The sequence below is a fragment of the Spermophilus citellus genome, assembly GCF_964194105.1.
Source record: "Spermophilus citellus genome assembly, chromosome: 8".
NCBI classification, from domain to species: Eukaryota; Metazoa; Chordata; class Mammalia; order Rodentia; family Sciuridae; genus Spermophilus; species Spermophilus citellus.
In genome coordinates this window covers 16,795,796-16,813,310 of record NC_138189.1, presented here as the reverse complement: position 1 = coordinate 16,813,310, position 17,515 = coordinate 16,795,796, and the positions used below count along the sequence as shown (strand labels likewise).

Sequence of the window (17,515 nt, the reverse complement as noted above, 5' to 3'; positions counted from 1 at the left end):
ATATAAATGAGGACAACACCCTACAGTTTGGCAAAACACCAGGAGAGAAGGACCTGGAGTCCATGTATGATCATGTAGAATCTAGTTTCCCACCAATCTCAGACCACCTGTCCACTCTGGACTATTCTATGGAAAAGAGTAAACTTGCTTTCTTGAGTCATTGTGTTTGGCTCTCTTTGCTATAACAGCTATGCCTATGCTTGAACACAGTGCTTCATTTGCAACAAGAGAAAGGTCAGTCTGGCACATTTGGTCCTCTTCAGTTTAGAATTTCTGTTCCTTTTATCCAGTGTCTTGGTTAACTAAATTGGGCAATTATTGTAGGTATGGTTCTCCAGCCTCCTTGCCCAATTCTATAATCCTTCTGGAAAGGTGCAAAAAATTGTAATAAATCCCTGATGTGACACTCATTTTATAATTGCAACTCATATAATTTGTTGTTATTTCTTCTTTTTCATATAATTTTTTATTTCTCTTCAGTGGGAATGTGCTTGTGAGTTTCCAACTTATAAGCCTCATAGAATAAGACCACGGCACAAATTTCAACCAATATTAGTTGAGTACCTAAAATGTGTCACAATCATATGTGGGAGAAGAAGAGTTATAAAATATGGTTCTTATCCTTAGGGAGTTATAATGAGGGAAAAAGGAGGTTCGTAATTATAATTTTTCCAAATTGTAGTTTCAATAACAGTAGTATAAATTATGATTAATTTCAAAGTGAAATGGTCAATTTTTCATGAAGCAAATAAAAAATAATGCAAAAATTACTTTTGTATGCCTTTGAAATTCATCAAATTATTTCTCCAAGGATCACATTATGTTTTACCCTTGTAACATGCAGGTGGTACAAGGAGTGGGGTATAAACATGAACTTGAAGGCAGACGGCTACTGTATGAGAGTAAAAAATTGCCAGTAAGTACTGTGGTAGTTACCAGAGAGCAAATATATACGCTTCCATTATAGCTTTCCTTGCCCAGTGTTTACAATTCAGGAGCATTAAGCCTTAACCCATTGTGATATGCAAAATAATTAGAGAAAATTTGTAATGTTTTTTCTTCTATTTTATGAGAAAAACAATTCTTAATAGAAGTGTGTTTAGTTTAGTAGAATCTTCACACTTTCTGAAATTTTTCAAAACAAGAGGAACATATGCCAACATATTCCTACAATAAGTTTCACGGGAAATTTTTAGTTTTGGTTTCCTCTCCATAATCTTAAGTGAATATATTGAGTAACATTTCATAAAATTCTTACCAAAGAGGTATTTAAAGTTTGCTTCATAAAATAGCAATCTGAAAAAAGACTTGAGTATTGAACACTATATTTAAGCTTTTTCAAAATAAAATTTGGACACAAATATACAGTTCATAAATTATTCTCTTTCTTGTTTGGTTTAATTCAGGTCAGTAATTCCAATCAGGGAATATTTTGAGCTACTGCTGTATTTAAGGCAATGTGCTTTGTTGGCCTAAAAGCTGAAGGAAGTTTCCAGCTAGTGTTCTATAAATAGACATGTCAAGTAAAGTCAATACCATGGTTCTGCCACAGAGGGCGAGTTAGCTAATCTTAATTGTCAATTTGATTGGATTAAAAGAGGCCTAAGATTAAGAGGCTTCTAGGTGTGTCCGTGAGGGTCATTCTAGGAATGATGCACAGGGAACAGCAAACTGAGGTGGAGACCCACTATAAGTGTGAGCAGCACAGTCCAATAGATTGCAGCCTCGATGGAACAAAAATTTGGAAGGACAAGGGAGAAGCAGTTGATGCAAGCTCTATTCTTTTTAAATTTTTTTTTTCTTTTGAGATCACCTTAGAAGGTATGTGTGTGTGTGTGTGAGTGTGTTCTAATTAGTTATACATGACAGTAGAATGCATTTCAACATATTGTACACAAACAGAGCACAACTTCTCATTCCTCTGGCTTGAGCAGGTCCTTTAATTGCTGCTGTGATCACCTGGGGACATCAGATCCAACTCCTTCACTCTTCCAAGTGCACTCTAACCAGTGACTCTCCAGGGAGTTTCCAAGCTTTTGCTCCTGGTCCGGGGATACATCATTGTTACCTCTTGTTCTGGGCCCTTAGATTCTTGGACTATGTAGCTACTGATTCCTCCAGCTCTCTTGTCTGCAGACAGCCATTGTAGGATGATCCAGCTTCTGGTTGTGAAAGCCAATTTAATAAACCCCCTTTTGTAATCATACTTGTATGTATGTATGTATGTATGCATGCATGCATGTATGTATGTGTATGTATGTATGTATATATATATATATATACATACATACATACACATACATATATATCCTGTTGTTTCTGTTCCTCTAGAGAACCCTAACTAATACAGAGGGGCTGATTCATTCTGAGTCAAGAAATGTCCATTAATCTATACACCAAGGATGTGGCATGTAAATTGGCCCTGAAGCATGCATTCTTTTCCTAGTGCTACTGTAGTAAAGTACCATAAACTAGGTGTCTTAAAGTAACTGAAATTTATTCTCTCACAGCTCTAGAGGCCTGAAGTCTGAAATCATCAAGGCAGTGCACCCTCTGAAGGCAAGAGAGGGGATCCTTCCTCACCTCTTCTACCTCCTGGAAGCCCCAGGCATGGCTGGACTTGTGGCAGCATGGCTCCCATCTCTGCCGCCCTCTTTGCAGGGCCATCTTCTCCCTGAATGGCTCCACCTTCTCAAGGAATTTGCCCCCAGTGTTTCCGCTTCCTCTTTTCATATAGCACCATCATCTTGCCTTAGGGACCACCAGGGCTTTTATGACTTTATTTAATCACGACCCTGTTTGTCAAGATGCTTTTTTGTTTCTAAAGGAGATTTCACTCACAGGTATCAGGAATTAGGACTTTGACTTATCTTTTTGGAGGGCACCTTTGTTCATTGATACATTTCTTCTTCCCTTCCTGTCATGATGTGGATCAGGAACACCTCCCCCCCCCAAAAAAAAAACCTTATGTGGAGAAGATTTGGGCCCTAATGCAGCAATGTTCAAAGGCGGTTGTTTTGGGGAGCGATTGGATTATCGAGCTTTGATCTCATCAATGCACCCACTGAGGGTTTATAATTGAATGGAGTATTGGAAGGTGATAGAAACTCTAGGAGGTATGGCCTAGTTGGAGCAAGTTGTTCACTGGGGTTGTGCCCTTGAAGGAGCCAGCTTGTCCCTGCCCACATCCTCTACACTGCCTGTCTGTCTTTCCTTCTCTCTCCCAGATCCCCCTGCCTCACCTTCCTGCCTTTTATGAGGTGAGCTGCTTTACCTCATTACAGGCCCAGAAACAATAGAGCAAAGTGACCATGGATTGAGCCTCTTAAGCTGTGAGCCACAATGAATCTTTACATAACTTTGGGTGGCATTACTTTAATAACGTATAAAATGGACACAGTGATAATGCTGCATATTGCATTGAGGATCAAAAAGGTTCATTTATGTAATATGTAAGGACATATGAAGGTCCTTACATAAGTATAAATTCTTAATGTCTTAGTGCTCTTGCTAGGCATGACTTAGTAAGTGTCTGAATAAAGGAATGGATACATGCCTCAAGATAGAAAACTTCTCCAACAGTGGAGGCTGTGAAATTCTAGAGTTAAAATGTTCGTGGTGTAGCAGAATAATGGCAGGTGAACTTTGCATAGGTAACAAAGGCCATAAAGTGTGCAGGAAACTTGATAAAAGTGAAATGAAGTTAAAATGAAAAGATTATAAGAAAGCAACTAGCAACAGATGATTGCTGTAACATGACCTTTGGGCTATAGCAAATTGCAATCCAGAGTACTAAGAGATATTGCAAATGATACCACAAGCTGGCCATGGACATTCTTTGAGTAATTTTGAAGATAATCTGAAAAGAATAGAGTTGGATAAATTAATTTCTGATTTTAAAGAAACAAGAAGTTTCCACAACTGTCAAGCTTATCCACAGAGAATAAGACAGAGCCAGTGCCCAACTGATAGGCTGGAAAAGATGCAAGGAACTACTTTTAGACTTGGACTGCATATTGTTTATAGAGACAGTGAGGAGAAGAACAAGCCCATGTGCCCAGCCCCCAGACACCAACCAGGATGGCATGAACACAAAACAGAAGAGACTGCACCAGGAGTAGGGAGACACCCTCTTTCTAAGGAGCTAAATCTGGACTCCAGCAGAGAGATTTCATTTTCCACAGCTCTCTTCTGAGGGAGGGGGCAGGAAGGCCTATGTGTCCTCAGAGCCCAGGAAGCGATGAGAAACTGTCTCTTGACACACTTTTTGGGAGGTAGAGTGTGAGTGGGAGATTTAGAATAGGCCTTAGAAGCTTCCCTCCTCTCTGGTCCAGGAGGTGGCCTGCCAAGACTCTGGTAGCTGTCTTTCAAGCTTTTATTCATGCGGTACCTGCAGAGTGGCCAGAGCGCCAGGCCACAGCTGTTCCCCCACACAAATCAGAAAACTTGGATGGATTTAGAGAAAATTCTGAAACAGATTATTAATGAGCCGTCAGATGATTCTAGAGCACCTAGAAGAGACAATGAGAAGAAGATGCTGATGCTAATGAGGTAGGATATGATATGAATGAATGAATCCTTATGTTTTTTGTTGCCAGAATCTGGCCTTTCAAAATAGGTTGGAAGGAGACTTGGCTCAGCAGGAGTCTCCAGAAAAGGACTGTGGAGCTAAGGAGACTTGGGGGGGGGGTTACTTGCTTTGAATTTATTACCCAGTGAGTGTTAAAATAGTAAAGGGGCTATTAGGTACAATTATTAGGATGTACATTTCCAACTGCACAGGAGTGAGATTTTGCCTCAGACACAAGCATAGGCACAGCACAGGACATGTGGCTTAGGTTGGGGGGACTAAAACCATTCCAAAAAAGATAAGAGGATTTCTGAGACTGGAGAAGGATGAGCAGTGATTATTATCATTATTAGTACTCAGTAAAACTTTGTTATGTGCTAGCTATTGTGTGACGTGCTTTATGTGAACTGTGATAACAAACCTTCACCATGAACCTGATGAGCAGTTACCATTACCATAACCTATCCACTAGCCCCGTCTTTTGGTGGTTTTGCTTTCAACAATTGATTTAACCCAAGTCAAGAGTTGTTTGTTTAGTACCATAAGACATTGTCAGAGAGATGAGAGAGAACCATATTCACAAAACTTTCATTAGAGTATATTGTTAGGATTGTTTTTACTTTATTGCTATGTTCTTGCTGCACCTAATTTACAAATTAAACTTTATTATATGTATGTATGTTAGGAAAGAAAATAAGATATATACTAGCACAATAACTCAATGTTTTATAGCACAATAGGATAATTGTTGACAACAATTAACTGGATATCTCACAATTCTAAGATAAATTAGTTATAGTAGCTAGAGTACTAATTCTAAGGTACATCCATATATGTATATTACACACATGCACTAAACATAGCATATCCATGGTTTCAGGCTTCCGCTGAGTGTCTTGGGCCATATCGCCCCTGGATTAGGAGACTGCTTCCATTGAGTAATTGCATTATCATCTTCATTTTACTGAGGGAACAGTGAAGCCTCTAAGGGAACATAACTGCCCAAGGTTACACATGCTGCTAACTAGTTCCTGAGCTGGGATTGTTCCCAGATGTATAATTCTAAATCCATACTCCTAAAATACACTGTAGTATCTTGCTGTACTTTTCCAACAGCTGAAAGGTTTAGTGCATAGAGGAGGTGGTATGGACCAAGTTGTATCTGATTAAGATCTCTGTTGAGGTCCTAACGCCCACTATGACTGTACTTAGAAACAAGGCCCTTAAAGAGGTGATTAGGTCCAATGAGATCCTGGAGTGGCAGGTCCTAATTTGATAGGGCTGGTCACCACTAAGAGGAAAAGATGTCAGGGATGAACAAACAGAGAAAAGGCTATGGGAGGACACAGCCAGGAGGCAGCCATTTACAGGAGAGAGGCTTCTAGAGAAGCCCCAAACTGTCAACAACTTGACCTTGGACTTCAGCTTCCAGAACTGTGAAAAATATCTGTTGGTTAAGGCCTCCATTCTGGAATTACATCACGGCAACCTGAGCAAACTAATGCAAGGAGTTAGATGTGTTTTATAATTTACACCTATTAGTCTGAGAGCACAGAAATAGAATGGTTTACTGCGACCCCAAAGACTAGCTCCACAGCTATTCCACAGAGAGACAGATTGGGTCTCCATAAAGGAGAGAATGTTCTCTCAGAAATCTCCCAAAATATACTTTCTGGGCTGTGTGGGCTTAGAGAATTTCCTGATGAAAATACAATTCAAGTGAATCTAGCCTGAATGACCCTTTTTGGATGATGTTGATGAAAAGATTCTGACATTTTGTCAGTTGGTTGGACTAGATAATATTTAAAGTCCCATGTAATTTTCACCTCTTATCTCTCTTCTTGTGTGTGTATATGTGTGTATGTAAATATATAAATGCATTTTATATATGTACGCATATATGTAAGTATATGTATGTATACATACATAGTGTATGTGTGTGTGTGTGTGTGTATACATATATTTTTTAATGGTTCAAGATTCACAGAGAAGTGTCACAAAGTTAATGCAGAGAGCTCCTAAAAACACACATTGAAACTCATGCTAAGATATGATCTCTACTGTTCTGCTGTTGACAGGTGTCTTTAAGAGGTGACCATACTATATATATATGGAAGAAATAATGCTTTTCCCACTGGGGTGCTTTAGGGCTTGTCGGACTGGATCAGTTGAGAGTGGGTTATTATAAAGCCGGTCAGTCTCCCCTCCATCTTATTGACACATGTGCTCTTCTGCACATGCCTGCTTCCCTTCTGCTTTTGCAGCATGATTTGACATTTTATGAGCCCCTCCCTATAAGAAGCAGAGCAGATGTACTTAGACTTCTAGAAGTGCAAGGCAAATAAACTACTTTCTTTATAAATCACCCAGCTTCAGGTATTTTGTTACAGCAACAGAAAAAAGACACGTCCATTTGTCATAACTAATGAACATCCCACTGAACTTTTGAACATTATTTTTACTTGGAAAAAATGAAATTTCATTTTGCTTTTAGTTTCATCACACTGGAGTATTTCCTTTCTTTGAAAGTAACTTTCAAAAATAAGAATGATTGTTTCTGAGACTTTTAACGGAGTGAAAAAGTTTCAAGGAAAAAACAAAAACTTACTCCCAAAAGTTTACATAAACAGGTGAAATAAAAGCCTGAGGATCTTGAGGAATGGTGGATGTCTTTAAATAATAGATTGCACACAACCATTAGAAATAAGAAATATGCCTGAGAAAGGCAAAAAAGATACAAGACAGCTATTTCTGAGGTTCTGTTATCAGAATATAGCTAGAATGAACTTATGTTAAAGCATAATGCAGAGTTGCTATCTCCCTTCTTTCTTTTTTGTTAAGAAGATAATCTTAAAGGTAAAGCAAAGATTTTGTTTTGCTGTCTTTGCATTTAGGATAACAAATTTCTGTACATTTCAATGTAGCTGCAATTTGGAAATTTTTTCTGATTGGCTTCAGAAACTTCCTGGACATACTTTTGGATTGCAGATTGGTCTTAAGTGCTTCTAGTTGCCCTGTGTGGACTGCAGTTCCCTGTGGTGCAGATTGGTTATGAGTTCTTGACTTTGCACTGGTTACCTGAGGGGTCTGGAGATAAGAGGTGTTTGTTGTAGAGGCACCAGAGTAACTACCTCTCCCTCTTAGCACTGCATTTTTTGCAAACTAAGTCATTTTAGAATTCTGAAATATTCAATTAATTATTATCAGCCATATTTATTGTATTGTGATACAGGACATTTCAAGGTGTTGCTCCTATCCAACCTCACCCCTGTATTTTTTTAACTATCCTTACTCATATTCCAATGCAAAGAAATTATATATGTGTGAGTGTGTGTGTGTGTATGTATGTGTATGTGTCAGGTATTGAAATGTCACACTATAGTCCTAAATATGCACATTGTTTTGTGTCAATTAAAAATATGTATTTTGGGGCTGGGGATGTGGCTCAAGCGGTAGCGTGCTCTCCTGGCATGCGTTCGGCCCAGGTTCGATCCTTAGCACCATGAACAAACAAAAGATGTTGTGTCTACAAACAAAGATGTTGTGTCCGCCGAAAACTAAAAAAATAAAAAAATATTTTTTAAAAATATGTATTTTTAGAAAGAATTTTTTGAATTGAAATCTATACAATGAAGGATATAAAGAAAAATTATGTAATCATTTGATTTATTCTTTTTTCTAAGAAACAAAATTATCCCTAGAAAATGTAGTTGGAAAACATAGATCAACCATCTTTCAACAATTCTTGCCATGTTGAAAATGTATCCTATATGATAGTATACCCCCTACCTAAACAAATGTAATCTTTAAAATTCCTAACTTTCTCCATAAACTAAAAATGTCTTTTGCATCACAAGTTGCAACCCCAACAAGATGATTTTGATGCAATTCTATTTCTAAAGAACCAATGTGGAAATGTTAGCTAAGCTCATGAAGCCCACACAGTAGAGAGCTTGGTTTAAATAGCAGCATCCATTTTGGCATTGGTTATGTGACACATACTAAAAGCATAAGAGCCTTCTGCCCATGGTTGGAAACCGTGTCAGACATCACTGAGTTTGGCAGCCCTTTTCTTCCTGTGAAAAGGCAAGGCTGCCTCTGTCATCCTCATTGCAACATAACAAAGATGCTATCTGTCCCCAACCTGTCACAACTGGACGTGGCCAGCATGTTCACCAAGCTGGAGGAGAAACACATTTTAATTCCACACAGTTTTGTACAATATCTCATGAAAGACTGAATAACCAAAGTTGCAGATGTATAATTGGTGCAGGCCTTTATGAACAATTGCAGGTACTCTAAAAATATTAAAATTAGCACATGTATATCAAATGATAGAATTTATATTAATGCCTATGAGATAGGATAAGAAATCAGCAAATCCCAGTAAGTCAAGGAGAAGGGGAGGGGTTGGGTAGTAATAGGACAAAGACATTACCCCTAACCTCATCTGGGCAGAGGTTTCATTAGTATTCTAGTGAGGAGAGATTAGAAATCAACATATGTTGAAAGTTTGTTGTATGCATGTTTGTTTACATTATCTGTAGCATAAATGTTTCCTAGTTTATTCTGTATTCCAGGACAATCATTCCCAATTAATCTTTGTGTTGGTTTTGGAGTCTCAAGACATAGAATCCTCCAGCAGTGGTTAAGGGAGGTGCCTTACCTGTTTAGTCACACAGCCCTTGATGACTGTCTGCAGAGCTGAGAAAACCAGGTAAATGGCTTTCTGACTAGGTGCTACCTGAACCAAACATTTAGGTCAGGTAGAGCTGTATATTGATCTGACTTCATTGGACTCTGATCTGTGGTTTTCAGTGTGAAGTTGACTGATAGTCTTCCCGCAGGAGCCAATTTAAGATACAGATTCTGGGGCCCTTTTCAGACCCATTGAGACAGAATCTCTGGAAGTGTCCAGGAATCTGTATTTTAAAGACACAATTAGCTACTTTGAATGAGCTAAGGATAGAGCTACTGTTTTAGATAGTGCCAACATTAACCCACTACAACCCGTTGTCTCAAATATAGGACACCTATAAAAACCTTCAGGATTTTACAGGACACCTCTAAAATTGCTCAATTTAGGTTTTTATAAGTGTCCTATATATAGGCAATGGGATATGATAGGTTAAGGAGGAATTCATGCTATAAAGAAAATCATTGGGAAACCAAGAGATAATTACTAGTTTGCAATTTTCCCATCGAAACAGTTCTCTCATGGTGTATCTAGATGATTCTCTCAGGAAGGCTTTGCTTTACGTTGAGAATATTTATAGTAAGATATGGAGGTTAGCTATAATAACCTATCTGAGAACCCATGACTGCCATGCTGTATAGCTGCAGATGATTTTCAGATTATTCAAGCAGTGTGTAAAGCACTTATTTAAAAACTAATTTGATATCATCCAAATCAAGTCCCACGTTTCTACATCTAGCTAACAACCACCTACATCTGTTCACAGCAAGTTATATGTGGTTTTGTAAGTCATCAATGTAAGTCAGGTAATTAACATAATTAGTTACTGTCACCCCACTCAGAAGCTAACAGGAAATATTCTCAATATGATTCCATTTGCTACATAAAATATGCTTTTTTTACTTGACTGATGCTGCTATAAAGGCCAAAAAGACTTGATCTTTAATTCCCTGGCTTATATGAAGTAATAATCTTTCTCTATAAGGTGATAACGTAAAAAATACTATTTATATTTTAAATATTATCCAGAAGTGTTCTTGTTGTTTTGTTTGGAGGAAACAGTATTTCAGCAAAACTTACAGCATTATGTTCTTAAAATATGGAGTAGTGATAAATAAAGAACAGAGACTCTGGAACGAGATAAGTTAAACTCTAAATTCCCCTTCTACCATGTATTAACTGTGAAACCTTGAGCAATGCATTTACATTCTCTGTTCTTGTTTTCTAGACTGTAAAATGGCAAAAATAATTGTACCACTCTTATCAGTTTGTTGTGATAATGATGTATGTGTTGTATGTTTAAAGGCTGAGACCAGTGTCTGCCATGTTGTAAACATTCAGAAGAGATGCCCTCTGCACTCCTGAGCACTGGGAAGCTTCCTCTAACAGTCGATGGGGAGTCTGGCCTTCCTGCGTGGTTTGTGATCTTGAAAGGACAACCTCAATCTTCTAGACCAAGCTGTATTCAACCAGTTGGGAATTTTTCTAAGAACGAGGTATGGACAAACAATTGCTTTTGCCATCCAAACACATGAATCTACCTAACATAATGGGAAAATGCTGCATTCATTGTGAAAAGATCAAGCTGGTGTTGCAGTGGTTTTAATTTCCACTTTATAGAATTATAGGAATTACACAACCACACCGATTAATTGTCGAGTAATCCATTCGAGAATACTTAAAAACATCAGATCCTTTAAAAATGTTTCTCCTCCCCAGCATTTTAAATCTCTATCCTGAATGAATAATTTCCCTTTATCCTTTAACAAAAGTAGGATTTTTTTAAAATGTTGAAAATTTCTTATGACATAAACCTCCTCAACCTCCCACCACCAACTACATATCTCATAATTTTATGTGCACTCTGAATGACTGGCATTTTGCATGGCTAGTTTTATGTATGGTTTCACTATTTATTCTTTCCCATATCTATATATAGATATGATAGTATATATATTATATAAGAATGATACACATTCATGCAACTAGGAAAACTGCATTTTCAAAATCCTCGACCAGCTTACTTGTACAAGCCTCTTTCAGTCATTATTTTATTTGAATTTTCAGAAACATATGACATGGGTTTTCTTATCCACTTCCTTGAAATTTTCCACCTTAATTTCTACAGTATTGTAGCATGCTAGTTTCCTCCTTGTCTTTCTAGTGTCTTAGAGATCATCCTCGGCCTCAGGGAACTCACAATCTAATAGTGCAAAGACCAACATGTTGACTGACATTGCTGAGCAGCTGACCCCATCTCAGGGCGTAAACCTCTTCTTCCCAGTCATTTTCTTCTCCCCCTCTGCAAGTTCCCATTAAGGGTAAAGCAAGGACTGTGTGCTGTGAGAGTGTGGCCAGGGAGCCATCACGTAAATGGAGGAGTTGGGGAAGTTTTATACAGGAAGTGACTCTTGCGATGACATCCAAGGGTGAGAGAGATTTCAACAGTAAAAATCAGAGAAAAAATATTTCACATGGATGCAGCTACTTGACCAGTGACACAGAAGTAGAAAAATGTTACGTATTCCAGATAGTTTGTATTTTGGATAATTCTGGTACTGTGCACTGGAACGAAGTGAAAGATGGTAGTTTCAGAAGACCGAGAAATGGGGGCACATGGATCAGACGTGTGCTGCAGAGCTGGGACTTTTTATGCAGGTATAAGGAAGTCATCAACAATCTGGGCACAAGGGAACATCAAGATTGGAGGTGTGTTTTAGAGAATTCATGTCACTGTGGAGACGCTACTAGGGTAGGAGATTAATGGTGAGAGGTTTTTGTTTGTTTATGTTTGTGTTTCATTCCATACTAAATATACATTGTTTTCTTGTATAACTTATCCTTTATTTGCTAAATATTGACTCCTTGCCTTCTAAGAATAAAAACCTCTGTAAGGTGGGAGCCAATCTTGTTTTCCTATTAAGCACACTATTTGATACATAGAAATGATTACCCTTTCTCCAACAGAAGCAGCAGCAGCAGCAACAACATTTTCACCATTATTATATTAACTAAGATTTGTGGCCCTCTTACCCTGTGCCAAGCCCTATGTAAAGTCAGCTAATTGCATTATCTCATTTAAACATTATAAAACAATTATCCCCACTTTAGGCATGTGTGAATAGGAACTTGGAAAATATAGTCATTTGCTCTAAATCATGCAGTTGTTAGGATGTAGAGTCAGTTTTCAAAACAAATTGTGACTCTAAAGCTGTTTACAATGGTGTTCAATGGATTCTTTACAATGGCCAATTAATAATGAAAACTTTCGAATGATTGGATAAATAGAAATGATGGTTCAAAGAATGAAGGCTTGTTGGGTTGAGTTGCTTAATGTAGGCCAATTAAACTTATCCATTGATTTTGGGAAGATACCCTGTGTTTAAGCTGTATAAGTACGTTTATCTAGTTTTTTAGCATGATAAGGATAATATAATGGATAAATTGTTTAAATAAATGAATGAACATTGTTAAAGAACCACACCATGAATAATGTTTGTGCTCTGTCCAGATTCACTAATACCATTTTTATTGTTCCTGTATGTTTCTGGACTTTAATATGTGTTTATCCCCATTATTTATTAATTATAGACATGTTTTGAAGTCTTCCTTCAGTCTTCTGGAGACTTCTTTGACTGAATCGTAGGTCTTTTTGCTGTCATCCTTTGCAGTGTCTTCTGTGGAAGTTTGAAAACCCAGCTCTCTTGACTTGGGTTAGGGCAATTCTGAGATGCAACTTTCTCTCCAGGGTTTGCCCACGGGGTACGACTGAGGTTGGCCTGTGTGGGAATCTTGCTTGAGATCACACTCTTAGCTGCTTCTTCTTTACTGTCCTGTTTACTTCACTCTTTTTTGGTTTTGCTAATGAGGAGCCACGGTCTTATGAACTGTCATCTAAGACCCTGCTTCTGGGGAAACTGACCTTGAAAAAAAATTATAGTCTTTAAGTTCTAATAGGTACATCCATTTTTTCCTCTTAATTAAATATGAGGGTTTTTTCCTTTTCTTTTTTTATTGGTTGTTCAAAACATTACAAAGCTCATGACATATCATCTTCCATACATTTGATTCAAGTGGGTTATGAACTCCCATTTTTTACCCCAAATACAAGTTGCAGAATCACATCGGTTACACATCCACATTTTTACATAATACCATATTAATGACTATTGTATTCTGCTACCTTTCCTATCCCCTACTATCCCCCCTCCCCTTCCCTCTCATTTTCCCTCTCTACCCCATCTGCTGTTGTTTAATTCTCTCCCTTGTTTTTTTTCCCCTTTCCCCTCACAAACTCTTATATGTAATTTTGTGTAACAATGAGGGTCTCCTTCCATTTCCATACAGTTTCCCTTCTCTCTCCCTTTCTCCCACCCCACTCGTCTCTGTTTAATGTTAATCTTTTCCTCATGCTCTTCTTCCCTGTACTGATCTTAGTTGCTCTCTTTATATCAAAGAAGACATTTGGCATTTGTTTTTTAAGGATTGGCTAGCTTCACTTAGCATTATCTGCTCTAATGCCATCCATTTCCCTGCAAAATCCATGATTTTGTCGGTTTTTAGTGCTGCATAATACTCCATTGTGTATAAATGCCACAGTTTTTTAATCCATTCATCTATTGAAGGGCATCTAGGTTGATTCCAAAGTCTAGCTATTGTGAATTGTGCTGCTATGATCATTGATGTGGCAGTATCCCTATAGTATGCTCTTTTAAGGTCCTCAGGGAATAGACCGAGAAGGGCGATAGCTGGGTCAAATGGTGGTTCCATTCCCAGCTTTCCTAGGAATCTCCATACTGCTTTCCATATTGGCTGCACCAATTTGCAGTCCCACCAGCAATGTACAAGTGTACCCTTTTCCCCACATCCTCGCCAGCACTTATTGTTACTTGACTTCATAATGGCTGCCAATCTTACTGGAGTGAGATGGTATCTTAGTGTGGTTTTGATTTGCATTTCTCTGACTGCTAGAGATGGTGAGCATTTTTTCATATACTTATTGATTGATTGTATGTCCTCCTCTGAGAAGTGTCTGTTCAGGTCCTTGGCCCGTTTGTTGATAGGGTTGTTTGTTATCTTATTGTTTATTTTTTTGAGTTCTTTGTATATTCTGGATATTAGGGCTCTATCTGAAGTGTGAGGAGTAAAAATTTGTTCCCAGGATGTAGGTTCCCTGTTTACCTCTCTGATTGTTTCTCTTGCTGAGAAAAAACTTTTTAGTTTAAGTAAGTCCCATTTGTTTATTCTTGTATATAACTCTTGTGCTATGGGCATCGTATTAAGGAATTTGGAGCCCGACCCCACAATATGTAGATCGGAGCCAACTTTTTCTTCTATTAGGTGCAGAGTCTCTGATTTGATATCTAGCTCCTTGATCCATTTTGAATTAACTTTTGTGCATGGTGAGAGAAAGGGGTTCAGTTTCATTTTGTTGCATATGGATTTCCAGTTTTCCCAGCACCATTTGTTGAAGATGCTCTCCTTTCTCCATTGCATGCTTTTAGCGCCTTTATCAAATATAAGAAAGTTGTAATTTTGTGGATTGGTCTCTGTGTCCTCTATTCTGTACCATTGGTCCACCTGCCTGTTTTGGTACCAGTACCATGCTGTTTTTGTTACTATTGCTCTGTAATATAGTTTGAAATCTGGTATCGCTATACCACCTGATTCACACTTCCTGCTTAGAATTGCTTTTGCTATTCTGGGTCTTTTGTTTTTCCATATGAATTTCATGATTGCTTTATCTATTTCTACAAGAAATGCCATTGGGATTTTGATTGGCATTGCGTTGAACCTGTAGAGAACTTTGGGTAATATTGCCATTTTGATGATGTTGGTTCTGCCTATCCATGAACAAGGTACATTTTTCCATCTTCTAAGATCTTCTTCTATCTCTCTCTTTAGGGTTCTGTAGTTTTCATTGTATAAATCTTTCACCTCTTTTGTTAGGTTGATTCCCAAGTATTTTATTTTTTTTTGAGGATATTGTGAATGGGGTGGTTTTCCTCATTTCCATTTCAGAAGTTTTGTTGCTGATATACAGGAATGCCTTTGATTTATGTGTGTTGATTTTATATCCTGCCACTTTGCTGAATTCATTTATTAGTTCTAGTAGTTTCTTTGTAGACCCTTTTGGGTCTTCTAGGTATAGGATCATATCGTCCACAAATAGTGATATTTTAAGTTCTTTTTTTTCCTATTTTTATGTCTTTAATTTCTTTTGTCTGTCTAATTGCTCTGGCTAGTATTTCAAGGACTAAATTAAATAGAAGTGGTGATAGAGGGCATCCCTGTCTTGTTCCAGATTTTAGCGGGAATGCCTTCAGTTTTTCTCCATTTAGAATGATGCTAGCCTGAGGCTTAGCATATATAGCTTTTACAATGTTGAGGTAAGTTCCTGTTATCCCCAGTTTTTCTAGTGTTTTGAACATAAAAGAATGATGTACTTTGTCGAATGCTTTTTCTGCATCTATCGAGACGATCATATGGTTCTTATCTTTAAGTCTATTGATGTGGTGAATAATGTTTATTGATTTCCGTATATTGAACCAACCTTGCATCCCAGGGATGAATCCTACTTGATCATGGTGCACAAGTTTTTTGATATGCTTTTGTATTTGATTCGCCAGGATTTTATTGAGGATTTTTGCATCTATGTTCATTAGAGATATTGGTCTGTAGTTTTCTTTCTTTGAAGTGTCTTTGTCTGGTTTTGGGATCAGGGTGATGTTGGCCTCATAGAATGAACTTGGAAGAGGAGCTTCTTTTTCTATTTCTTGAAGTAGCTTGAAAAGTATTGGTATTAATTCTTCTTTGAAGGTTTTGTAAAACTCCACTGTATACCCATCCGGTCCTGGGCTTTTCTTGGTTGGTAGTCTTTTGATGGCTTCTTCTATTTCTTCCTTTGCTATTGGTCTGTTTAAATTGTGTGTGTCTTCCTGACTCAATCTGGGCAGCTCATATGACTTAAGAAATTTATCAATGTCTTCATTGTCTTCTATTTTATTAGAATATAGGGTTTCAAAATACTTTCTAATTATCTTCTGTATTTCTGTAGTGTCTGTTGTGATATTGCCTTTTTCATCCCGTATGTTAGTAATTTGAGTTTTCTCTCTTCTCTTCGTTAGCATGGCTAAGGGTCTGTCAATCTTATTTATTCTTTCAAAGAACCAACTTTTAGTTTTATCAATTTTTTCAATGGCTTTTTTGTTTCAATTTCATTGGTTTCCACTCTGATTTTAATTATTTCTTGTCTTCTGCTATATTTGCTGTTGTTTTGCTCTTCCTTTTCTAGGGTTTTGAGATGTAGTGTGAGTTCGTTTATTTGTTGGTTTTTTCTTTTTTTTGAGGAATGAACTCCAGAAATGGCTTTCCCTGTTAAAACTGCTTTCATTGTGTCCCATAGATTCTGGTATGTTGTGTCTGAATTGTCGTTTATCTCTAAGAATTTTTTGATTTCCTCCTTTATGTCTTCTGTAACCCATTGATCATTCAGTAACATATTGTTTATTTTCCATGTGATGCTGGATTTTTCCTTCCTTCTTTTATCATTGATTTCCAGTTTCATTCCATTATGATCAGATATGGTGCATGGTATTATCTCCACACCTTTATATTTACTAAGAGTTGCCCTATGGCATAATATATGATCTATCTTTGAGTAAGATCCATGTGCTGCTGAGAAGAACGTGTATCCACTTGATGATGGTTGATATATTCTATATATGTCGGTTAAGTCTAGGTTATTGATTGTGTCATTGAGTTCTATAGTTTCTTTATTCAGCTTTTGTCTGGAGGATCTGTCTAATGGTGAGAGTGGTGTGTTGAAGTCACCCATAATTATTGTGTTGTGGTCTATTTGACTCTTGAACTTGAGGAAAGTTTGTTTTATGAACGTTGCTGCACCATTATTTGGTGCATGTAAATTGATAATTGTTATGTCTTGTTGGTGGATAGTTCCTTTTAACAGGATATAGTGTCCTTTATCCCTTTTGATTAACTTAGGTTTGAAGTTGATTTTATTCGATATGAGTATGGCCACTCCTGCTTCCTTCCGAGGGCCATGTGAGTGGTATGATTTTTCCCAACCTTTCACCTTCAGTCTGTGTACGTCTTTTCCTATCATATGAGTCTCCTGAAGGCAGCATATTGTTGGGTTTGTTTTTTTTAATCCAGGTTACTAGCCTGTGTCTCTTGATTGGTGAGTTTAGTCCATTAACATTTAAGATTACAATTGAAATATGATTTGT

At 37.5% G+C, this 17,515-nt stretch overlaps 1 long non-coding RNA gene across 1 annotated transcript in view; it reads left to right on the top strand.

Moving 5' to 3' along the window:
• The first annotated feature begins 856 nt into the window (after positions 1 to 856).
• LOC308654316 overlaps positions 857 to 17,515 on the top strand; it is a 186,796-nt gene continuing 170,137 nt past the window's right edge. Inside the window, exons 1-3 of the long non-coding RNA XR_014023216.1 lie at positions 857 to 916; positions 2,511 to 4,551; positions 10,572 to 10,762. This is a non-coding gene — a long non-coding RNA (uncharacterized lncRNA). The remainder of the gene's footprint in view (positions 917 to 2,510; positions 4,552 to 10,571; positions 10,763 to 17,515) is intronic.